This window comes from Wyeomyia smithii, chromosome 3 (genome assembly GCF_029784165.1).
Source record: "Wyeomyia smithii strain HCP4-BCI-WySm-NY-G18 chromosome 3, ASM2978416v1, whole genome shotgun sequence".
Taxonomy (NCBI): Eukaryota; Metazoa; Arthropoda; class Insecta; order Diptera; family Culicidae; genus Wyeomyia; species Wyeomyia smithii.
In genome coordinates, this window is record NC_073696.1 from 17,302,269 (window position 1) to 17,328,165 (window position 25,897).

Here is a 25,897-nt window from a genome sequence, read left to right on the forward strand (position 1 = left end):
ACCCCATGAAAACCAAAAAAATCTGTATAAAACTGTATTATTTCCAGAAAATCTGTAATCTGTATAGGCAGATATCTGTATGGAAAATACGCAAAAAATCTGTATAAATGCAGATAAATCTGTATATGTAGCATCACTGGCCACACGCGCTATAAACATGCACACACGCGCTACAGACATGCATACACGCCATAAACATACACACACGCTATATAGCAAGCCACACACGCTAGCCACACACCTTATATATTAGGGACACACGCTACAGATATTCACACACGCTATATGCACACGCCCTAAATATACATACGCTGGATGATGGTGGCATCTCAAACCACCAGGTGGTGCGAGTCTCTTTCAGTTTCGGGTTGTATTCACCCAACGCTATCTGAATCGCATTACCGCTGGAGGGGGCCCAACTCAGATCGAAGGGGAGCCGAACTGAAAGAGGTAAGAACTGCAGACAACCACTACCACCGCCGCTGTTGCCCGCTGCTGATCCACTTCGCCTACTGCCATCGGTGTTGATGTCCGCTGCTGCTGCCTGCTACTAGTAAACTGAACTGATGGGGTGAAATGTTCGAACGGTACCTTTATACCGAGGCTTCGTCAGTTAGTTAGAAAGAAGGAGGGGCTTAGTTGCTAATGAAATGACAAGGAACGTAAATAAGCATCGGAAACAGAAAGTGACAACAACAATAACAACAAAGTCAGATCGATTGTATCCGTTAGTGTCGACTGTGCTTGGGAAGAGAGGTAGTGATTAGCTGCGCGGTATGATTTAGACAATCGATATTAATTACCATTATTATTTTTCAATAGTGTAGCTCAAACACTAGTTTGTTTTTGTTACATAAATCAAACCGTAAAAGAATTTCTGATCGATTGATGCCAAAACCTCGAAAACCTAATTATAAATGACTGAAAAATAAGCGCTCAAAACCTGACCACTTTTCCCTGGTTTTCCCTGGTTGAATTACTAGATTTTCAAATGCAGGTGCCTAACTTCGATATAGACGTTAGTCAACGTCAAAAATATTGTTTTTCTCATTTTTGATAAAGAAAGTTCACTTTGTTCGGCATATCTATAACACATTTTATAGGAAACAACCTTTGCCGAAGATACTATATACGCTATGTAGTACATGTTTTCGGGGCTAAGGTGATCTTTCCTTGTTCATATTCGCCAGTTAACGGGAAAAGTCTAAGAGTTCCGGGCATTTGAAATTATAAATAAGATCACACTAGAAGGTTCTTCCGAATTATAACCCATGCGCCTCTCTTACATTGGTTTTGGAGGCATCAGTCAGAACCGGTGATCACACTCTTAATTGGATTCTTAAAATTACGGAACTCCTCTGTCGGAAAAAGGGATAAAGCTTCACCTGACACCTGTGCTGAGAGTGATAGTGATATCGAATATCATCAATAAAAAACGTGGTTCATTTGGTTAAATATACTTCTTGACTTAAAAATGTTTTATTTTATTTTATATATGTAAAATCAATAAACTTCAATTTATTTCCCCTAATAATTCGGTAGAAATTTCCTCGAAGCAAAGCAGCGTCATAACTTGTAAGAATAGAATTGAGATACAGTAACAGAACTGGGTAGTCGATATATGAGTGCTTGTTGTCGAATGCAAAAGAGAACGAGATGAAAATGCTTATGTCTGAACTAAATGATGTTTGACTTATACTTCATTAAAGAAAAGGTTTTGTCTGCGTGAATGCGGATTTTCAGATATCTGTTAGTAATATAATGCATTATTTTATGAAAATTTTTCAATAACTGAAGCTTTATAAGAAAAAAAATCAGTCTCCGGTAAAATTGTGTTTTTTTTATTAAAGCAAATTATGTTAAAGAACATTGGAAAATTGTGAAAAAATGCTATGAACTGTTATATTGAAAAGATTTCTATAGAAAAATTCTAAATTCTATAGAAAATTCCACAAAAGTTCATTTAAAGAAGCAGCTAGAAGTGAAGTGTCATCGGCGAAGTTGTTTCTTATAAAATGAGCCACTATTATCCCGATCGAAGTGGATTTTAATATGCAAGAGAGCGATCAAGGCCCACGGAAGGTGCATTCTTTCAATTTACGCTGTAGTAGTTCGTAAAGATGATAAAAACTTAGTATGAAAATAATGTTTTAATCAAGATCGAAAAATATAGATTTTTTTTTTTGTTATACATTAAAATTTCTGTATTAGGGAGCATCCATGAAATACGCGTATGAGAAGGTGAACATTATAATGATATATGATGTAGGACGTCATATGGAGAATGTTGAAATATAAAAAATTGATTTAATAAATTATTCAATTTATTTCCAACTTCTTGTTTTCTAATTTTATTTATCACTTCAAATTATATCGAAGTTCACGGTTAGTTTCCAGGTTCTTAAACACGATCTATACTGCCTCTTATTTGAAAATATTCCGAAGTACCGTAAACCGGGGTGATATTGTTCCATAGAAACCCATTGCTTGTCATCCATTCCATGATCTTCTGAACTTTACGAGCTAGCGGATGGCTTGGGAGGCACAATGTCACCCCGGCTAATGGCACACAGTTTGTGATATTCGTAGTTTATATTACGCTATACACAAATATCACAAAGGCAGGTGAAGTTGTCTAAACACAAAAATTACATAACCTGACAGAAACCAGTAGAGAAAACTCTTCGAATTGCTACAAAACGTTAGCACGAAGTCCTAACTTTTATTAAAATGATGAGAGAGAAATTGTCGTGACGTACTTCACCTTGAGGCTTAGGACAATTTGTGACACAACGTGACATTGGGAGAGGTTTTTTTTTTAAATTTGCGTGACGTATTAAATGGATGGTCCGGTTGGAAAATAAATTTTAAATTTATAGGAGTATCAGAGTGCCAAGTATAAATCACTTTTCTAAAAATTTAGATTAACAACTCCAGCAAAGAAAGCCTGCTCAAATGCTATCTTCATTAGGAATCTCACCAGATTAAACTATAGCGCAAACGCTAGTTCAGGTAATGAAACACTATTTTTAATTTAGAACTGTAATTGCATTGTTCGCTATAACTATCCGACTATTTGAGACGCATTTGTTGTCTATCACATAAAAACAAACAATTTAATTAAATCCTTGAACTTATCAACCAGTGTGCGGCGCCACACTGGCGTAACAAACAAGTAGGTAATTATTCACTGATAGGCTGCGTATTACTTTTGCGTTCGGATATCCTTGAGAGTATTCCGATTGAAGCGAGCAAACATAACACTGGTGTTAGTACAGCCGTAACAAAATTCTTACTTTCTTTTTGTTTTAAACACTTCATTTAAAATACTGATTATTGTTCAAACTTCAGCCATCGTTGATAAGGTGAAATAATAGGTAGATCGCGTACCCATACGGCTTCCAAGTGCGCGATTATTGCTTACGACAGTCGAATAACTTTGCTCCATCTCAGTCACAGATGTGAGTGTACAGTGTAGTTCGACTTGGAGCAAAAGAATACTCTGTTATCAATGTACAGCGTTTGCTTCGAAACTGTGGTTCTATGATCTGAAAACATACAAACAGTTGTGCGAGAATCAATCTAACTGGTTGATTATGTTTCAACAAGTGATTTTCTTATTTTTATTTATTGCCATAAAACCGAAAAATATAATTTTATTGAACTGCAAAAATTTTGGTCAGATTTGATCAACATATCAAAATATTATTCATTTAATTTACACTTTCAAGATTTCTAAATTACTTATTTGTTTTAAAGATAGGAAAATAAACAAAAAAAAATCAACAACCGTTAGAAATTTTCATTTTCCAAACGTTCCCAGGAAAGGCATCTCTCATACTCGGTGAGATTGCTCTCTCCAAACTCACAAACAAAGGCACGTGAAGCTTTGAAGCTTACCGCGCTCCCCAATGAGAGTAACATGTTAGTCGATTTCCCTACCATACTCTCTGTTGCTCGACCGTTCTAACATCCAACACAGCCGTGGGCAGCAGGCAGCATCGTATTCGAACTCTCCGGTAGTAGTGTTCAGGCCGTTATTCGCTGTGTACGCTTGCAGAGAGTCCCGCGAGTTGTCCCCATGGGGTGTCACAATAAAGACTATCAAAAAGGACATTTCCACTGATAGTGGAAGGCAATGCTGCCCTTCGGCTCGTAGTGTAATCATTTTTGTCGGTGGCGTGCACTGGAACGTTCAGTGTGTACAAAATTTGTGTGTGCGTGTGTGTGCCTACCTGTTCACACGTGACCGGTAGGCTCTCAGGACTCCTAGTGCTGGAGGAGCCGCACGAGAATGCTCGAGCGTTCGGTAGGGTTTCTCCACGAGGGAGGGGCCGGCAAGAACGCACTTTTTCCCTTCATTTACACATAAATTCACTTCGCAGTGACGCGCGGCGGAGCAGTGCGTAGAATTACGCCACCAGAGTGGGCGTTAAATGCGGGAGCCGATCGTGATTGTGACCCACACAGTCAGCGGATGATTTGTGTCGGGTGGAAGTTGGGCAGGAAGTTATGGATTTTTCCCATTGAAGCCGCAGGGGAAAAGTGTGCCGCGTGGTGGGTGTGCTGTCAGTAGTGCCGTGTAGAAGAAACTTTTTCTACCTGACTGGCAGTGAATTCGATGTGAAACTGACAACCTGAGAAAATTACTTTGTGCTTGAGAGGGGGTGCAAAAGCAAACGGTGATCGTGAAAATAGATTTGGTGATAGTGAAGTGGAGATACCAACGCTAGTGAGTGTTACAAAAGCAAACTTCAAGAAGCTGGTGTAAAAGTTAGGTTTAACTAACAGTAATATTTCATCTTTAATTGGAAAACCTGCGGTGTTCAACGTGTAAGAACTGTTCGCTCACCAGTTGAGTCAACAGTTAAAAACAAGGTTGGTTTTTCGAGCCTCCAATAATAGATTCATTAATTATACCAAAAACAGTAACCCATTAAGAATGGCCGCCAGAAACAGGCGGTGAAGGACTTTTTCCATTAACGACCATAACCCCGTGTGACCACCAGGGCATAAACGGGTTGCAAAGGGGGCTGGTTGGGTGGATGGTTGGTTGAATAGTTGGTCGGCTAGATTGTTCCTCGTTCTGCCCTCGTGGATCGATAAATTGATATTATGAATGCATTCACCCGACTACAGCAGCAACAAGTTGAAGGTTGAGTTCAATGCGGAATCGATTATCTTGAGAACCTACTTCTTTGACTTGAAAGTTTTTCAATTAAAAAAGTTTAAAAACGAATCGAATGATTTTTTTAAAAAATTGGTGAAATGCGGTAGCGGAAGATGTAAGTTTTAAAGAAAGGTTTTAATCTAGTCAGTTCATCAGCTTACGAGTAGAGCAAAAAATTTCGTTGTTCGACCTAACAGTGGGATGGAAATTGTGATCGAAAGGACTGTACAATCAGTCATTGTAATCTGGGAGTCTAGAGCGGTGTAAGCCCCAAAGGCTATACAACTCTGCAAACAGGAAAATATAAGAAGACTTGTCCAGACTGTTGATAATGCTAGTCGCATTACTACCTCCCTCTTCTGCTTCTAATTGCTCGAAATGCTCGGACCAAAATATTGTATTTTCTCGCTAATTGATGCTTATGTTTTCATCTGGTGAACATTTTAAGCTTTCCAAATTAAACCATTTAGCTGCGTTTGTTATGAGATATTTGTGTTGTCTGCTTTGAAAGGCGGAATGAACGAAGTTTGATTTACGAACAAATTTGTAGTTCAGCAAGATTTTATTCTATACCGATCTGGTGTAGCTGTTGCTAAGGAAGGAAGAAAATGCATCGAAGGATACAGAATAAAACTCTAAAAATGATTTCAAGCGTTCTCCTTGATTTAGTTTAGTCTTAGCTTTTTTTTTTTGTTCACACAACATTTATTTGACACGGCACAATACAAATTAATGTTTTACGGAGCCAAATAAATCTAATGCCTTATGGTCTAGAATATCTTATAATCTAAAGACAAATTTTTTACCCTCGCTGCCGACTACGAGCTGAAACTAAATCTAATACTAAAACTAACATGTTTTTTTTTTGTTTCGCTGTTAAATTGGCACCATGATGCTCTTCAAGTAGCTATAAACATGTAGCATGTATGGCAAGTTTCGCTGAGCGAGAATATCACGAACTGGCACATAGGGCTGTTAGTCTTAGCTTTGTCGAATAAAACAATTAGGGAATAATTAAGAGCAATTGTTCACTTTTAACAATAAATTCCAAATTACTCGGTTTATGTTGAAATTATATATTCTATTGAAACTGTGCTATTGTTCAATTGGTATATTCCAAATTCAATTTGTATATTAAAACTGAGAAATATCAATCACAGCTACTTTGGAAATTGATTCAACGATATTTTAAGTTAAAATCTTTTTATTGTTACTCGCGCGATGAAATTTACTAACTTGCTTTAGGTCGAGAATTAGTTCTAGATTGATTTTTTTTTTATTTCCTGGTTAAGCAATCGGTGTACACTACGGCCACTTTCCATAACCACAATTATGTTTCAGGCGTGACTGGAGTATTGATCATTGTATTGGACTTTTCGTTAAAGGACATTTTCAAACATATGAACTGGAAAACAAGGACATAGATAATAATCTCACGTTCTATTTTGCCGAAAAAGAATGGCGCGTTTATAATATAGTCGGTTTCGTGCAACACTGGCCCAACTCAAAATTTTGCATTTTTTGAGTTTTTGATGCCTCCCACAAAACCCCGTTTCGAAGTTCATAAAATCTCCAGAGCTATGCGTAGAAGTGCCTTTGTTGCACAAATCGAAATTTCTCTATAAAATTAGTAATAATAAGGTTTTAATATGTACAACGTGCTCATAATATGTTCATAATAAACCTAAAAATGTTAGAAAAGGATTGAAAATCATAAACTTAGAAGTTTTCTTGAAAATTAAAAAATAAATTTTCGACGTTAAAATTTAAACGCGTTTTTCTCGAAACTCTAATTTTGAGTTGTGCCAGTGTTACACGAAACCGACGATATGTCTGGAAAATTTTTTTAGTTGGTTTGAAATATACTTATCCACACGGACACACATTTGTCAATACAACGAAAAAATGTCGGTGGCCAAATCCGTAGCTCTAGGAGTAGTACCACAGGGTAGTGTATTAGGACCATTACTATTTATATTGTAATGAAAATATGGTGCAATAATAGCTCCACACATAGATTATTATTGATCAGTGTTATTTTTAACTAGTGATATACTCCCTATAATCGCCTATCAGTCCCATCTGGAAAATCATCGAGTTGAGAAAACAGCGTTTAAAGATATTTTTTCTTGTTTTTGGTATTTCACCTATTTGGGGTGTGTTGTTCTTATTTTTTTCGACATAATGAAATGAAATAGACCTTAATCATAACTTCTTCATTAAAAAATTTCCTTTTTCGTCAAAATTACATTGAAAAATAGGGAAGAGACTGATATGCGATTATTTAGGCCATCGAGTAGCAAAATAAACGCATACCAGTCTCGCTATCAACCACTCGGTGTAGGAGTAGTCATGTTTTTCTAAAGTATTTTGAATATGGGCAGACGTTTATGGCACCAGGCAGCTTCTAAATATGCTGCATGGAGAATCGCGCAGACGTCCCCGACTTGAAGGTCGTCGTTGAAAAAGCAAAATATAAGGTTGAAGTCTTGGATATGCTACTGAATGATTTCCTTTCTTACGTTTTCAGTGTTTCGTCATACGTGCTGAATAAAAAATTATTTAGCATTTTGGAAAAGTGGTATTGAGAAAGGGAAGTTCCCAATTTTATTACAACAGTGACTTGACGGAAGACGACGGTGATAAAAATAGGTTCAAGGTGTTCTTAGCTGAGCAACCGAAAACGATTTCTTCTGAGTTCTGACAATTTCGACTTGAATGATCATTTGAAGTGAGCAGACCATCCACAGGAAATATACTTCTTACGGAAAGTAGCATTGCCCAAGGCTATTATCGCTCTGATTGACGGAACCTATAACCTTTTGGGGACGATCTTTCAGAAAAAGTTGCAGTATCAGTGTCAACTTAAAATAAAATTTTGTGTGGAATTTATTTGAAACAACCGTGCATTTATTAATTATTTGAATATTTCTTAACAGTAAAAAGTTTGAAAATCAGCACCTAATATTTGCTGCATGGATTGAAGAAAAAATAGTAGGAGGGTGGTATACAAGACACGACCGCATAGTTGACGTAGGACTACAATAATTTTATATTTTTATTTTGAAGATATGTTTGATTTGAGCTCTTTCTACTTTTGTAGTTTGCTTGATTTATTTCAACCAATTTAAGCTCAACATCTTCTAAAAGGAAAGTATTTTGGTTCGGGTGGTGATATCATGTATCTAGGTCGTCAGCCCAAATTCATCAAGCGACACTTCAAACGACTTGGAACTAAAACTAGTTCATTGGTGGTCATTTCTACTGTTAAGGTCGTCTTTGACCACTTAAAAAGTCAAAAAAGTCACGAAAAAAGAACCGTTTTGGCATGGTTCGAATTTGGCAACAGAAGAAATTCTGGCGTGTTGCCAAAATCGAACGAGTCTGTATTTTGACTATTTCTTTGCAGCACTCTATCTTAGAAGAAAAAATAATCTCTTTAGCATTCACAATGGTCCAGAATCCAAATTTTGGGGGAAATTTGGGTCTAGAGCTCTATAGCAATGTTTAAGAGAAAAACTTTTTTTTTACAAAGCAACTTAAAATTATTGGAGCTATAAAATTGTAGAACAAGGTTTAGTATCTACAAAAATAAAAAAGTTAGATACTTGATTGCATCGGAAATTTTGGTCACCCTAAAATATTGCTATAGAGCTTTAGACCCAAATTTGCCCCTAAATTTGGTTTCTGGACCATTGATGAATACCTTTCATTTTATTACAGCGAATTTTCTTTATTATGCGAAAAGGCAACCTTCTATGAAATATTTAATTGAGTACGATTTAGTAGAAATTAAACTCCCTTCTATATTTATTTAACTTGTTGAAGTGGGCTCACTCACCGATCACAAAGCGGCAAAGATGTCACATACATTTTTTTCCTGCAGTTACAAGCTCGTGGAAAAAATATCGATAATGAAGTACAGTTTCAGTAGAAAATGAATATTCATAGACAAATTGAAATTGACATAGAATTTCATGAACATGTTAACATTCAATTCAGGTCAATTTAAACATTTTATCAGTATACAGAATCAATTAGAATAAAATTGATCAGTTTCAAGATACCAAAGAACACCGAAGATACCAAATTTGAAAGTTATATGTCCGTTATCTTCGAAAATAAACTGGGCTAGAGTGATGCACAACATTAGCCTCAGCAATTAATGTTTGCATAGCGTTGTTCAATTACAAGTAAGGTTATGGAAAGTAATATGTTCTTGCCAATGCTAATTCAAAAAAAATTCAATTAAAAAATACAACTACTAATGTCGGAACTCTTTTATCAAGATGAAATGAATTTGGTTTTCCTCTATACCGTCACCGCGAGATGCAACTAGTATTGTCATATTGGACTAAATTCATTTAGCTAGTAAAATATAATCATCATTACAGCTCGTTTAACTACCTATTCAAATATCTGTACGGAGCATTTCGGTTTTCTATTGTCTTTTTAATACCCTATATTCAGTTATTTAAAATAAACAACGCATTTTGTTGTCCCCGGCGGCGTAGCGTATTTTGCGGCACCCGAGAAATCATATGAAATTCTGATATTTGCTGCTATACGAAACAAGAAGAAGAAGAAGAAGACAATTCAAACAGCAATTCGATTGTGTTCCACGGCCCACTGTGCCTCAACATCGGCAATGTAGTTTTCACTTGGCGTGACTGCACAAAAATGAATTTCGAGTTTTTCTGCACTGATAGACGACGAGTAACCAGCGCTCTGTTCATACATTACTCGGTGCAGTACTGTTGCCTGTGCCATCATATTCTCCTTCAAGACATCAGTTTTATTAACATTAATATATATATTGACAGCAGAACATAATACTGTTTGATAGTGGAGGTGGTTACGAACTTTCCGAAAAAGCTTCACCTTCAAGACATCAAAATAGTCTAGGTTCATGGAAGCTAACATTATTTGACCTATTGGGACGGGGAGATTCTGTCAATTTTTTTTTGCCACTGCTATACAGGATATCTCAGCAGGCAGTTGGTGTCTATTTATGAAGTCTGTGCCGGGCATGCTCGCATATGATTGGTACATTGTTGGTGAAAATTCGACCTTGAAACTTTTATTAATTTTTCACTGTTTAACAATGAAGTGATAATGAAAATTGAAGAATCACAAAATTGTCCATCATTTTATCAATCCAACGATATAATGACTATTGTGATCCATCATGTGGTTACATCAGTATAACCGTTCGAAATCTTTCATTCCGACGTTACATCTTGGTTTTAGTTTTCGCGGAATGTATCTCGATATAGTGCGGTTAGACGTAGTCCTACGTCAAAAAATAGGCCATACTAAGGAAAAACATTTAGTGGGACTGATATGCGATTATTTTTAAGATGGGACAATTTGATCTCACATTTTTTCTGAACTTATCAAATAAAACATATTTTTTTGTTTTCATAATCGATAGTAAAGCAAGAAATAGACGGAATCAGATATTTAACTCAAAAACGATGAAAATCCATATGGGATTGGTATGCGATTATAGGCAGTATACACCCGAAAAGAATCTGTATTCTATAAAAGCATTCACATTTTCAATCAGTTATCTTAAAAACTAAAAAATCAAAGTCAACAACTTAATTTAAGTTGCATACTTCTGTGGAACCTTAAATAATTCAATTATTTTATCTGATCTCATGAGTCTACGTCCGATTTCTCGAATAAGAATACCTTCCTGTTCATAAGCTTTTATTAATCTCTCCTCCTTCTAATTCAAAACACTTTCTCTCGGTATTTTGAGTTGGTCTACCTAAATAAATCCCCAGATAAATAACACTCTGCGTGGTTACAGGTAAATCACACTCAAAATATTAATAACATGGATTTCTGACATATGCATTTTGACAAACACACGAACGAAATGAACTATGCAAAGTTCATGATTTACCAACGTGCGATGTTACTCAACATCGATTTTGTGGTAAACAATACAAGGTGCGTGAAATTTTAATGCGGCTATAGAAAGTGGTCTGAGCACTAACATACCTCAAAACCTCAGTAACTTAAAAGCGTGATGGCTCATGCGGTATAAAGAATTTTTCTCCACTCCCGCAGGCCCGCTTCATCCTGGTCAAGTCATCTAGGACATTGAACCTCTCTGTTGGTCTGTTCTATGACATGTTCGACCAATCGTGGCTTCCCGATCTTTGTCAGGTGCGCAATGTGAATCTCTCCAAGTAGTGCCTGCATCTATTGGTTGACACACCTGCGCCTTTCCCCGCATTCGGACTCCACCAAATATTGTCCGGTTTCAACAGAGAGAGCTACTGGACTGATCAGTCGAAATATTTTATAGTGATATTGACCTGTATCAATTGGACACTAAACCTTTCCGATCCTATGAAGTCACCAGGACCGCCTCGGTCATTCGTCCCCAAGACAACTCTTCCTGCAAAAATTGGACGGGGTCATCAGCTTCACTCTAGGACATATCCTGGACAGCTGGCGAAATATAAAACATTGCCCAAAACATTCAAACCTGTAAGTCTGACTTCAACTCTTCTCCAGTTAATGAAAAAAATTACGGATAACTTCATACGCGGGGTTTTCTAGAAGAGTCACCTTTACATAAACATCAATATGCATATCAGCAGGGTAAAGCTACTGAAATTGCTCTAAATTGTTCAGTAACGAAGATCAAAAAGTCACTTGAACACAAAAAACAGGAGTCTGCATTTTTCTTGATATTGAGGAAGCTTTCGATAATACGTCCTTTGGATCTATTCACGCGGTTCTTCAAAGTAAAGGAAATGACTATACCACAATGAGCTGGATCCAAGCAGTGCATTAGAGCTGGAGAATCACAGCTGCGTGAGTCACATCTGTGACAGTTGATGTAATCAAAGGAGTCCTTTCTCCCCTGCTTTTGTCACGGGTCGTAGGCGTTCTTCTCAACAAGCTATCACAGCTTGGCTACGAAGTCATTGGTTATGCTGATGACGTAGTCCTTATTGTACAATTCTCTCTAGTCGTATGCAAACGGCTCTTAACAACACTTCACAGTGGTGCTTAGATATAGGGCTGAACATTTTTTTTCCTTCGTGCTACATTCCGTATCGGAATTCGACCTTCTGTTTTACTATACACAGACTTCGCAGCCGACTGTTCAGTGTACAGGACAAATGCTACGATCCTACTGACACTAACAGTCTCTCCCGAGCCGGGACTCGAACATACGACGACTGGCTTGTTAGGCCAGCATCGTACCTCGAGACCAGCTGGGAGATAATTAATTATTTAGGCTGAACATTATCCCCACTAAAACAGTCACTTTATTTTTTACCAATCTAAGGACACATTCTATTACTTCTTCTCTACTGAACGAGATAAGACTGAGTTTCAGCAATGACCTTGAAATCATTTTTAATCAAAAACGATTAACTGGACTGCTCAACTTGACTACATCATCAAGAAGGTGACTCTAGCGATGCGAAGAAATACAACGATGATTGTAGGTGACCTGCTAAGGGAGTTCATGCTAACACTTTCCCGCCTCAACAAAGTTATGCTACCAGGTCACTGCGTAATCCAGGTAAATGAACATACTGACAAGGATCTGTTTAGCAATTTATTGGACCCGAACCGTTTCTGGGTACCTCCGCCATTGAAGGCGAACTAAGTACATGGGGACAATTTTGTCACAGGGGCACTTTTGTGGCGGTGTATACTCCTGCATAAAGCGACGCGTCGATGGTTTTTTTAACTTGTGTTTCTGTTGGCGGCTACCAGGGATCTCAAGTATTCGAACGCATCTGCCACTTCGAGTTCATCGCTGTCCATGGGCATGATTTCTCTGGAGTCTCTTCATGTCATACACTTGGTTTTCAAGGTATTGAACTTTTCTAGTGAAGCACAATAAATGCCATGAATGTCCCTCGTGTCGATGGTCGCTCGTCAGATTACACCCTCAAGAGGGGAAGGGATTCGAGAGTGTCCTTATACACACATAGAACAGATCACTTGGTCCAAGGTAACGCTCAGATGAGTTACGTCAGTTTATTCGGAAAATCGTAGTCGTGCAGTATTTGCCATAGTTAGCTGTAGGGTTTGCAATCCCGGGAACAATTTCCCGGGAATTGCCTTTTCCCGGGATACCCGGATTCCCGGTTTAAAGTCAAATAAAGAATTGAAAATGAATTTGGACGTTAAACATCCAGCTTCTAGTTCACAGTGTCCGGTTTATCGGAGACTGTTCAAAAAAAGAAAAAGCAACATGTTTTTAGTAAATAGCAGCTAAAAGAATCGCACTGTGAGAGGAAGTTAGAAATATTATATCTGAATATTGCTGGTTTATCTACAAATTATGTTGCTTTGCGGCATCTTGTGGAAACAAAATGTCCAATGTTAGTATTTTTAACCGAAACTCATATAGTAGATGCTGATGCATTTGATCAGTATAGTTTTCCGGGATACAAAGTTGCTTTTTGCCTTTCGCATTCCAGACATACTGGTGGGGTTGCTATTTACGCCAAGGAATCAGTAACATTCAACATCCTATCAAACGAATCTGTTGAAAATAATTGGTTCCTTGGAATTTCAGTTGAAGGAGGCATGACGATTGGAAACTTCGGACTTTTGTATCACTCCCCTAGTTCAAGTAACCAGCGTTTTCTAGAAATATTAGATAACTGGTGGGATAACTTCGTTGATTTAAACAAATTAAATGTCATTGCTGGTGATTTCAATACTGATCGGTTAAATGATCCAAATTCGAATCAATTGAAGCAGTTAGCTAACTTTTACAATTTAACACAAACGGTTTCAGAATTTACGAGAATTTCCAGACATTCGCGTACATTAATTGATCACGTGTTTGCCAATTTTGACAACGTTCATTCTGTTACAGAGGCCGATTGTAAAATTTCAGACCATGAGACAATTTGTATTTTGATAAAGAATGATCGAAACCGTGATGAAAAGGTAAAAATTAAGTGCTGGAATAGATATTCAAAGCAGGCATTGTCTCAGCTTGTTTTGAGAAGCTTGGATTTTCTCCCAATAACTGGTGATTTGAATAATAGAGCAGCTGTTCTCACCAATACGCTGAAAGAGTGTACCGGTAGTCTAGTTTTTGAAAAATACATTGAATCGGATAAATCGAACAGCTGGTACTCTTTGGATCTTTTACGTTTAAAACGTAAAAGAGATAAGAAGTACAAACAATTTTGCCGAAGTAACGATAACAATGATTGGAATAGGTACACTGTCGCGCGTAATTTATATTCACGCGCCTTGAAAAGGCCCGTTGTGAATATATACAGAGGAAGATCGATCAACATCAAAATAACAGCAAAGAGTTATGGAAAATATTAAAAACATTAATGAAAAATAAAGATCGTTTTCCGCAATCCATAACATTTGACGGTTTGAGAGAACAATCAGCGCGAGTAATAGCAGAGAAATTCAACAATTATTTCGTTGATAGTGTTCAATCGATCAATCAAAGCATTGATTTGGTCAATGAACCGGACGAGATAATACAGCCGATCAATAATAACTGTAGCTTTGATGGTTTTCATCCTATTACTTTTGCAGAGTTGAAAGATATTTGTTTTTCTTTGGAAAGATCGGCTGGTATCGTCAATGTCAACGGAAAAGTAATACAAGATTGCTTTTATGTTATTGGACACGACCTGCTGGACCTTGTTAATGAATCATTACAAACGGGGCACGTGCCTGAAGTTTGGAAGGAATCTCTTGTGGTTCCTATCCCCAAGATTACTGGGACGAATAAAGCCGAAGAGTTCCGTCCCATTAACATGTTGCACACATTAGAGAAAATATTAGAGCTTGTTGTAAAAGGCCAGCTGATGCATTATTTAAATAGTAATAACTTGCTAATCCCAGTGCAATCAGGTTATCGAGAGGGTCACTCTTGTGAGTCTGCTTTGAATCTGGTGTTAGCAAAATGGAAAGAAAAAATCGAGGCTAAAAAAACTATTTTTGCGGTGTTTTTGGATCTAAAACGCGCTTTTGAAACAATTTCTAGGTCCTTATTGTTACAAACATTGGAGCGCTTTGGTATCGTAGGGACAGCATACAAAAGGTTTGAAAGCTATTTGTGTGCTAGAACTCAGAAGACTCGTTTTAACGATTTTGGTTCGGATTCCATTGCTAATACACTTGGTGTACCGCAAGGAAGTGTTCTAGGGCCCATTTTATTCATTATTTACATTAATGACATGAAGCGAGTTTTACGGTTCTGTGATATTAATTTATTCGCTGATGTCACTGTTCTGTTCATTGCAGCGAAGCATCCGCTTGATGTTGTAGCACTTCTAAACCAAGATTTACATTATCTAGCGAATTGGTTAAAATTTAAGCAACTAAAGTTAAACATTAGTAAGACAAATTACTTGATAATTTCTTCAGCCAACTCCAGACTAGACGTAAATATTGAAATTGATGGTGAGACGATTGATCGCGTAAATGAAATAAAGTATCTTGGAGTAATTATTGATGACAGATTAACTTTTAAGTCTCACATTGATAATGTCATCAAAAAAATGGCCAGAAAATACGGTGTCTTGTGCCGGTTAAAGGATGAATTGACTATTAGAAGTAAAATTCAGTTGTACAAGTCAATTATTTCACCACATATAGATTTCTGCTCATCCATTTTATTCCTGGCAAACAACCGGATTGATAGAGGAAGAGATTTGCACAGGTACAACACTAGAAACGCGGAAGATGCCAGAACACCAAATTTTCTTTTTGGAAGATCACAGAACTCTCTGTTGTACAAAGGAATAAACTTTTTCAATTCGATGCCCAGGCAAGTAAAACGTGCAGCAACAATGGCAGAGTTTAAACGGCTTTGTATTTCACACATAAAGTCTGTTTTGTAGACAGCATAGATTTTTTGTAAATTTATAAAGAAGATTGTAAAATTGAAATATTTTTTTCAATTTATTTGGTACATTAAGTTATTATGTTCATTGATGATGATGGATTTTTTGTTTAAATATAGTTATATAATATTAAATAGTAGAGTAAAAAAAAAAGAGTCGGCTACACATGTTTGAGTCACGCGCGCGGAGACTGACATAGACAATCTTGATATGAGTACATCAGGTTTAAACCCCTGAAATGGAAACAAAAAGCATATCGGGTTGACAAATTGCTTTTTGGCTTGTAATATTTTCTAAATTATTTTACTTTCTTTTTAACAATTCATCTGTTTTCACAATTTAAAATAGGGTTTGGAGCGAAAACTGAAAAGGCTTGAGTTTGCCTGTGATCTGTAGAGCTCGTTATCGAGAACTATAGTATCATTGGATCTCTCTCGTAGTTCTTGATCGTTATCTAGAACAAATTCTGATTAGTGCACGCTCTTAAACATTAGGTTCAATTTCTAATCAAGTCCAGATATTTTTCCGGTTGGAAACGTTCTGGATGAGCCTTGGATTGGAAATCCGTCAATTTTTTTTTTTTAATTATTGGTATTCATTTGAAGGGTTACTATGTCTGAAATTAATAACCAGTCCGTTATTTGTTTGCCATTTGGTTACATTGCATGTTTTTAAAAATATCCCATATAGATAAATCGTCCAGCTCAAACCGATGTAGGGGTATGAGGTGGGACCATCATCATCATCATCATCATCATCATCATCATCATCATCATCATCCCGGGAATAGGAATATTGATTCCCGGGATCCCGGGATTCCCGAGCTCCTCGGAAGATTTTCCATACAATATTGCAATAAAACTAAATATTGTATCAGAACACGAAACTTACGTCGTAGAAGTGTAGAGCAGCTTCATAGTGTGCATTATACGAAGCAAATATTTCCCTGAAACGACGATCAATATTTGCTTGCCGTGTTATTATTTGCTTAATCCTCTAGTGCCCAAATTAATTTTTAGGCGGACTTCGAAAAAACATAGTGCTTTTTAAAAAAAATTTAAGTTCTTATTGAAGCTTTGCGGAGGTTCGACTGAAGACCGTCTAAAGGCGGCACTGGGCACTAGAGGGTTAATTTACCTGTCAAAAATATATGCTGTCTTATTCAGTAAACGATAAATTAAAAAATATTTTCTTCGTCTCATGTCTTTTTTTGCTAGTGAGTTTACTACTAAGCGGATAGTTGCTTGATTTTTTCTTTGTTTATTGACAAAAAATTTTGAAACCTGTAAATTGATAAAGAAAAATTGAAACCCGTAAATCAATGCGACCAGAAATAAATAAATTATTAAAACTCAGTCAGGTAACTTGGGTCGTGACCGCGATTTCACATTAATTACGAAGGCATTCAAATGCCCTAAAATCTGGCTGCCAAACACTCAGCTTTATCTTCAACAAACTAAGAGTATTGGACTCTTCAGTTTCTAATGAAATGTAGCAAGAGCTGGAATCGGTGATTTAGAAGTATTTAAGAAATCAGCGATCTTAAGCAAAGTTTTACAGAAGGGAACTACATTATTTGGGCCTAACGAAAAGTTGTCAGCGGAACTGAGGCGATTGATAGACGATTGTTCAAGAATTTCTGGAGTGAATTTGAATGAATTTTGTTCTTCAATTGCTAATTAAATTGTAAACGATTGTTTGAAACTTTTTATTAATAAACTTTATTTGAAATCTTATTTCTGCTAAAGATTTTTTCCTTTCCCGGTTCCCGGGAATTCCCGGGAAATGAGATTTTTCATTCCCGTTTCCCGGGAAATCTATTCTCGGGAATATTGCAAACCCTAGTTATCTGGTCTCGATGAATTGTATTACCGCTTCCTTGAAGTCCATGAAGGCATGATGTATGGGTACGTTGGGAAGTGAAGTCCCTGTAGTAGCGCGTGCTTGCGTCAAGCCCACTGAATATTTTTCTTTCACGATTGGGGTAGTCTTTTTCCTCCCAAATCCTAGATTTTACCCAGTGAAGTGCAAACGCTAGTACCTCTTTACCATGTAAACAGAGTTCTGCCGGCAGTCTGCCCTTTTTTGCGGGACCCAATTTACCGGTGTAATTGAAAAGTGTAGGGTAGTTTGGGGTAATTTAGAAAACTCCTGTTTTTTCGTAACCTGTGTTTTCTATCCCGTAAACGAAATGTATTATAGTGATATTGACCTGTTTTATATGTTTTACACGGAAAAATTATGATATTGAGGTCAAAAAAACAAAAAAAAAATTAAAAATATTGATTTTCGGACATAAAAAATCGTTTGGGGTAAAATGGACCAGCTATTGGGGTAATAAACACAGTGTTTGGGGTAAGGTGGACAGGGTAAAAAATTTGAATTTTATAGTATTATTGGTTGCTTACTACACAAGAAAAAGGTAGTTTTAGGCATACGAAATGATAATTGCAACTCTTATGCATTGCACAGTGATTCCACCATGTGTGTGTGTGTGTGGAACCTTTCTAGAGCCCACTGTCTGGCAGTGATATAGTGAAAAAAAGACAGTTGCAATTATCTTTCATTTCTGCAACTATCTTAGTTTCGGGTTCTAGAAGGTGTTAGCTCTACCGATCTTCCAAAGACCCTTTACAGAATGACTGAGTACTTGCAGTACATTCCGGAGTAATTTTCCAATCGGTAAGCCCCGCCTCAAAATAATATTAGAATCTTACAGATTTTATTATTATTTTCAGACTTTCAATTCGTTTGATACATTTGTATCAAAAAAATTGACCCGTATTTATTTTTTTTTTTTTATTCTCGCTTATTTTCCGTCGGTCTAGTTCCGCCACTGTTGTGGCCAATCACCGACGCCCAGGGAGGCGACTCCACACCCAGGACCCTAACTCACGACCCGTTTATTAACGGACCGGCGCCAACGGCTTTACTTCCTCATGCGATGGAAGGCGTGATCCCAGAGATTTTTCGCCTCAGAAAATCTCCCGGTGTCGGCTAGGATTGAATCTAGACCAGTTGGGTTGGTTGTGAGTGGATCACGCCACCTCACAACCATCGACACCTATGTCGGCGGTGGGATTCGAACCCAGGCGTCGAGCGTGGTTGGCGGAGACGTTACCAACCACACTAAGCCCCCGCTCAACCCGTATTTAATAGCATGTTATATTTATTGTATTGGAGTCAATATCATATGTAACGTAATAAAAATAGTTTAGCTTAGGCAGCATCCATAAATCACGCAACGCTCACATAGGGGAGGGGGAGTATCCCTGAGCGCCCCGACCCGCTACACAGACCAGCGCTACGAAACAAAAAATCTCTGGAGAGAATCTCTAAAAACAAGCATTTTTATCCAACAAATTCTTCTACAGCGTTACGTAATTTTTAATGGAGGGTAGGTGTGAGCGGGGTACGGATCCGCGAACTGAGCTTTTCTGCGTTACGTAATTTATGGATGTCGCCTTGAATAACAACATAACGTTCATAATAAATATAGATCAAATTATTAAGCAAGAAAATTAAAAATGCGAAAACGAGGTAACATAGTGAAACAGAAATAAAATCACTCACCATTTTTGTTTCTTGGAATTAAATAAAACGTTGCTTACCCTAGTCACCCTATCTACTTACAACCCATTACTCCAGCCGCTCACGCCGGTTCAATGCTTGCTATGAAAACTTACTACTACCGCCGCACCGTGCCGTACCAGCACCATTCATGCATTCCTTCCAGAAGATTAACGCATTGGAAAGACTGCATGTACATGTAGTGCAATCCACACGTATACACAGACGCATCACCTCAGTTGTTGTTGTTGGAGACCGCCAGAGATGTTGCTGCCACCAGGGTTGATATTTGTTGACACTATTGTTGTTTCCCATCCTTCGATCCATTCCTGAACTTGGTGGTGAATTTGCTACTTCCAGGTTTGGTTGTAGGTAACTTCTTTTCGATGAACTATGACTGAACAATTATGAATCACTTAACAATCGAGGTAGGAGCTTGGCCACTAACGCATTACAAGAACTTTTGCTTGGAGAGGAGATTATCTTGAACTAGAACTGTTTCAAATGAAAATGTTGACGTAAAACTTTTCACTCAACAGCAGTAAAATTCAATGTATCTCAAAATTAAAAAAGTAGAGCTTTTTCATTTAGTTTTATCTTTATCGAAAGTATTGACGCAACATTTTTTTTCGTTAAATCAGTGACGTTCAAATTTCAATTATCTCTGACGTCGCTATCTTTTGTTATCTAACACTTCTAACCATTTCTCAACTACCACGTAACAGAAAATAAAAAGAAGATTTTTTTCATGATCTGGTAAAATCTATTTGCTTGATTTTATCTCGACCATGTCATGCAGTCTTTTATTTGACCGTGTTTCGTGCGAGAAGATAGAATATTGAAAATGCTGTTAAGGATTGTCAAAACAATTTATCACTCTACAAAATTTATGTTTTAAGAATATTTCCGAAAACTAATTGGAGCTAGAGTGAATAAAAAACTGGATAAAACTGACAAATATCCAAAAAAAAACTAGAGGATTTTACGGATAAACTGTTTGACTGGATCACTTGAAAAAAAAAAAAAAAACTGGAGGAATCCAGTTTAAAATGGAACATTGGCAACTCTGCTTACACGTGACTACTGAAAGTAAAATTTTCACATGGGCGTGTCTTTGTGCAGTCAGGCGAGTAAAACAACAATAATAAATCGTTTACAAAGTCCAATCGATTGTATACTTTCGTGCTGCCTTTGCTGGGGAATAAAAGATTACTGATTGGTTGTTTAGCTTAATTTAAACTGACACTGACACGGAAACTTTAAAATTTGGCCATATTTGCATATCTGATTGTTCGAAATATGCGTTTAGCATGAATTCAAAATTTAGAATAAAATAATGATTAGTGTGATATAATCACAATTTTCTCAATCATTTGGATGCATAGCTATTTTTCCAATCGATTGCTGTAAGAGTGAAGCAAATCCTTGGAAAATTAATTGAGTCTTGAGTATTTTAAAGTGAACAATCTCTTGACGCCCTCGATGTTTCCGATATTTCAATCTACACCTCTATGCTGCGTAAGACGTTATTCTACGTCAAATTTTAGGTGCACAACTAAGTTTTCGATGTTTTTTTTTATAAAAAATGCAACTTTATTTTGGTAAAATAGTTGTTTATAAATCATCCAAAGTATTGTCCTTCGGAAGGACTTCCCATTTGAACGTTTCTATGTAAGTTTTAACGATTTTAACAATACGGGGCCGAGCGTTGTCATGCAGTAGAATTACTTTTTCGTACCGCACACACTAGATTCGCAAAGATTACCTAGGGATTCCCGCATTTGATTAGTGGGCGTCCTCGTTGCACAGTGATTCCACCATAGGCCAAAAATAAATTACCCCTTTCCAATTATTCAAACTAGAAACTGAGAATGCGCTCGTGTGTCGCACGCGTGCCTGTGTGTGTGCGTCAGTGTATATGTGTGCGTCTGTGTCTGTGTGTGCGTCTGTGTCTGTGTGTGTGTGTGTGTGTGTGTGTGTGTGTGTGTATGTGTGTGTGTGTCAGTGTGTGTGTGTGTGTTTCAGTGTGTGTGTGCGGCTGTGTGTGTGTGTGCGGCTGCGTGTGTGTGTATGTGTGTGTGTCAGTGTGTGTTTGTCAATGTATGTGGTTTATTTCTTCTCCCAAAATTTCTTGAGAATCGGATGATGAACTAATTTTTGGCAGCACTTTGAATGTTGCTTTGTCTGGTAATTTTAATGGTATTTATGTTTGAAAATCACAATTTTCAGCCTTACAATGAATACCTAGAACTCCCTCAATTTTGATCTGATTTTGGATTAACAAATTTTATTTTGAAGAGAAACTTATGTAATTTTTTATCATTTTCCAACCTTTACCAAAAATACAAACACTTTTTGAATCAAGTTTTATACATTTCACCGGAAAACACTTTGTGTACGGATAACTAATACCGGATTGCCTGCAATACTTTCTCCAGTTCATCCTTTGTACACCGCCGTCTGTCCGTCCGTTTTTGTATGCCCGTGGCATCGGTCCGACCAAAGAATTTACTTCAAACTCACTTGACCATATCACGCCGAAAAATCGTACATTTTACCCCAAACAGAGAGCCTTAGAAAAACGCAATTTATTCCACATTTTTTTTCACTATGATATCGTTAACTTTTATCAAGATGTAGCCTTTTACAACACGGCTGCGAAGCTGATTAGACTGAAAACGACGATTGAAGAAGTTCTCATAAACCCTTGAGCATTTTGTCGACCCCTCGGTCACCAAGGGATGAAATAGTTTCTTGAAAAGTGGAAGTTCTAACAATTCTTGATGTTTTATTTGAGCTATATCTCTAATTTTTTTATGGAACCTACTGCAAGTAGTACTTTTCTGTAAAGTGGAATGATAGGGCTTTCATTTGGAGTAATGTGAATTTTGGCTGCCATCTTGAATTTGGCCGCCATCTTGGATTATATCAGAAAAATGCAATTTTGGCCGTGTTCACAACTACCGATTTTCGATCTGAGACCAGCATTGGAAAGCTGAGAAAAAATGCAATAAGATGCAAGAAAAAAATTAATTGAATATCAGTGTTAACTTATCAATTGAACCAACTTTCCGAACGAAGTTTTAGAATAATCAATGCATTTCAACTATCTCTGAGAAAAATGAGTGAGAAAAAAAGTTGCACAGACACACACATGTGTATGTATGAGAAAATGCTCAGTTCGTCGAACTGAGTCGAGTGGTATATCACATTCGGCCATTGTGACCACTTTTATACCTTTGATTTTGCCAGTGATTGCTATACCTTACCTTTCTAGGGGAAAGGCAAAAAAATGAAATCGGAAATCGAATAACGTAAACTGGAGTGACTTTGATCACTTTTTTAAAATATATCCTTAATATTTTGAGAATATACTGAACACAAAATTGTTTGATATTTTTTAAATTAGTACTGGCATGGCATTCATTGAGCAAGATCCAGTTACTACTTCGATAGTTTGGTAATAATTCAGCTGTTTTGTTCACCCTCATGTTTTGATAAATTTTGAGTGAAACTTTGCTGTTTTAACAAATTTGAGCAGTCTAAAACGACTTGAATGGGTTATTTATCCTCTAGTGCCCAAATTTATTTCTAAACGGACTTCGATAAAATCATTATAAACCATTATAAACACTTTTTAAGTATTTATTAAAGCTTTTCGGAACTTCGACTGAAGCCCGCCAAATGGCGGCATTGGGCACTAGAGGGTTAATATGTGAAGCAACGTAAACAGTTAATGTTGACGAATGTACAAAATTATTAAAATATATATAAACGATTATCCACGGAGACGGAAAGGGGTCTCAAATCACCAAAACTAGTCCACGTAGAATATAACTTATTCAATAGTCCAAAGTTGCATGTTATGTAACGTCTTGGGTTGTCATTAAAAAGAAAACATGTATGCTGTTGAGATTACCAAGACTCAACATTGCCTTAGAAGGGAAATTTGCCAAATTATTAATGAAAATCGCTGTAATAATATTGTTTTGTCTTGAAAACTAATTTGGGAATAAAATCAGAAATTTTTCTTATAGCAGCTTGTTGTTTTGTATCTTCCTGAACCGATTGTTTGTAGACAATGAAAATCGCTCAAAATCCAGTTAATTTTCAATTCATATTTCAACATGAAAAAACACTTTTTTAGTAGCAGGAAATGCATGAATAGTACTAATGTACACATATCCAAACACAAATCAGTGAAGATTACGACAAATCCCCTATACGAGCGCTTTTTTATCATAAATTTAAAATAGGGTAGAGTGATCAAAGTCATCCCGCTGATCAAAATCACCCCAGTTAACGGTAATAAATGTTATAACGTAACCTTCAAACAATTTAAAATTGGACATAAAATCTTGCAGTAAAAATGAAATGAAATAAATTACAAGCTTAAGCAGAACGGATCATTAAACCTCCAGGATAAAAATTTGATCACAGCTTCCCAATGTCAATCAGAACTAATACAGTTTTTTGCATGTGCTTCAGTATTCGTCCCACGCTAGACTCACTTGATGTTCTCATCAATGGTTTCACCAATTGCATTTAAATGGTATTAATATCAGCTATCAGAGTTCGGAAGTCATGTGAATTTACTGTCTTCCTTTAACTTCCTTTCCAGTTTTGGGACAACATTCAATCGTTTGCAATAAACTAAAGCTAATTCAACTGTGAAACGGATCTTGATACCGGGTTCGAAAATTAATCTTCAATTTTATTTGCTACCGTTTGTAGCCCGGAACATGCTGCTCGTATCAAAAATCAAGTTTATAGATCAATATATGACATTTTAGTGAGGATGATTGGTTTTGCCATTCTACATGGCGAAGCAAGACGGATAGAAATACATGAAGGCGTTTTTTTAAAACAAGACCAACATAAATTGGAACAGCCCAAAATTCAGAGTAGGACGAAAATGTTTATTGAATTACGTAGTATTATGTAATTCAATAAACTATTTTCGTCCTACTCTGAATTTCTCTGTTGAATCTCTGTTGGCAATGGTTTCGTAGTCAATATTACTGGACATATATTACAGCTTCCTCGAGCTCCGGTGCGTAAATTCCCAAATTTAATCTGTTTGCTTTAAATTTCCGGTTCGAGCAGTCTTTTAGGATACCATAATAGTAACGCGCGATGCCATTCCTTGCATGTGTTCTGTTTACGTGAAAGTCCACTTATCTGGAAAATGCATTCGCTTCAATAACAGACCCAGCTATGGATCAACTTTTCATCGTGGTAATTTTTGCTGTCGATGCCATACGTGCGGTTTCGGAAAAGCTGCAAAAATAAACAAATAAACACTTCACCTACAGCAGCAGCTTGAATCGTCCTGCAGGCGATAGTCGGTCAGTTTTTGTCACATTTTAAGCAACATAACGTTGGTTCCAGTGTCTAGAAAAAATATTGTCATATTTCGTTATATTACTCCTACATGTCAGCCGCTTTTCCCTTGTCAAACAATCAAATAGTATAGAGCGGTAAAAAATCCAATAACGAAAGCTATTTTTTCCTCAATCCAAAAATGTGCCCTACATCAATCTTCACAGCCCGGAGGAGGGTCCAGATCGACACGTGGCCACTTGCCTTTACTGTTTACATGCCCGACTCTGGACGAAAGTGTTTTTTCAACAAAGTAGAACACATATTTTCGTTCATAAATTTCCTTTTGACTATCTATTCATCAAGAATTATGGTGGTAGCTAGTGCGGAGGCTACAGAGGGCACATGTCGTAAGAAAGTTTATGCGGTTCCTGGCCGATATGCGTGCTTTGTATCCAAGGCTGCATTTTCTTGCGAACATAAACTTTCTTCTCGAACGTCGTCCGGTATCTTTCGTAACTATTTTGAACTCATACCAGCAGCGGGAAAAGAGACTAGCTATGCAACCTAGAATCGGTTTCACTAAGCTAGAAAAGTATGGACATAGAAATGTACGGATCGTTGGCATACTGAGGATAATTTGAATAAATTTGCAAGTGTGAAGCTGAGGACTTCCAGACTTGGCTGGTTAGTACATTTCACAGAATATACTCAATGTACTCCGCGCACCAACTTCATTAATCACAGTACAGTACACAAACACTGACGTACGCACACCTGAGAATAAATGATACGGTGACACGGAAAGCTCTGCGCAAGGGCTGCATCTGTACGGAATCCCGGCACACATACACGGCTGTACAAATACTGGCAGTATGTGGGCTCATAGTATTTTCCCGACCTTTCTCTCGTGTGGCTGAACCGGTCGAGCGCATTTATATTTCATGTGATGGCGTGA

General features: G+C 37.2%; 1 protein-coding gene across 3 annotated transcripts in view; it reads left to right on the forward strand.

Annotated features, from left to right (window-relative positions):
• Positions 1-4,031: 4,031 nt before the first annotated feature.
• Positions 4,032-25,897, forward strand: part of LOC129733351 (potassium voltage-gated channel protein Shaw) — a 325,848-nt gene continuing 303,982 nt past the window's right edge. Inside the window, exons 1-2 of one of the 3 annotated variants that reach the window (XM_055695164.1) lie at positions 4,032-4,160; positions 4,386-4,878. The gene's annotated coding sequence lies outside the window, so the exon portion shown is untranslated. Of the gene's footprint in view, positions 4,879-25,897 lie in introns of all 3 variants that reach the window. The other 2 variants (XM_055695163.1, XR_008729460.1) reach the window with 2 other exon arrangements.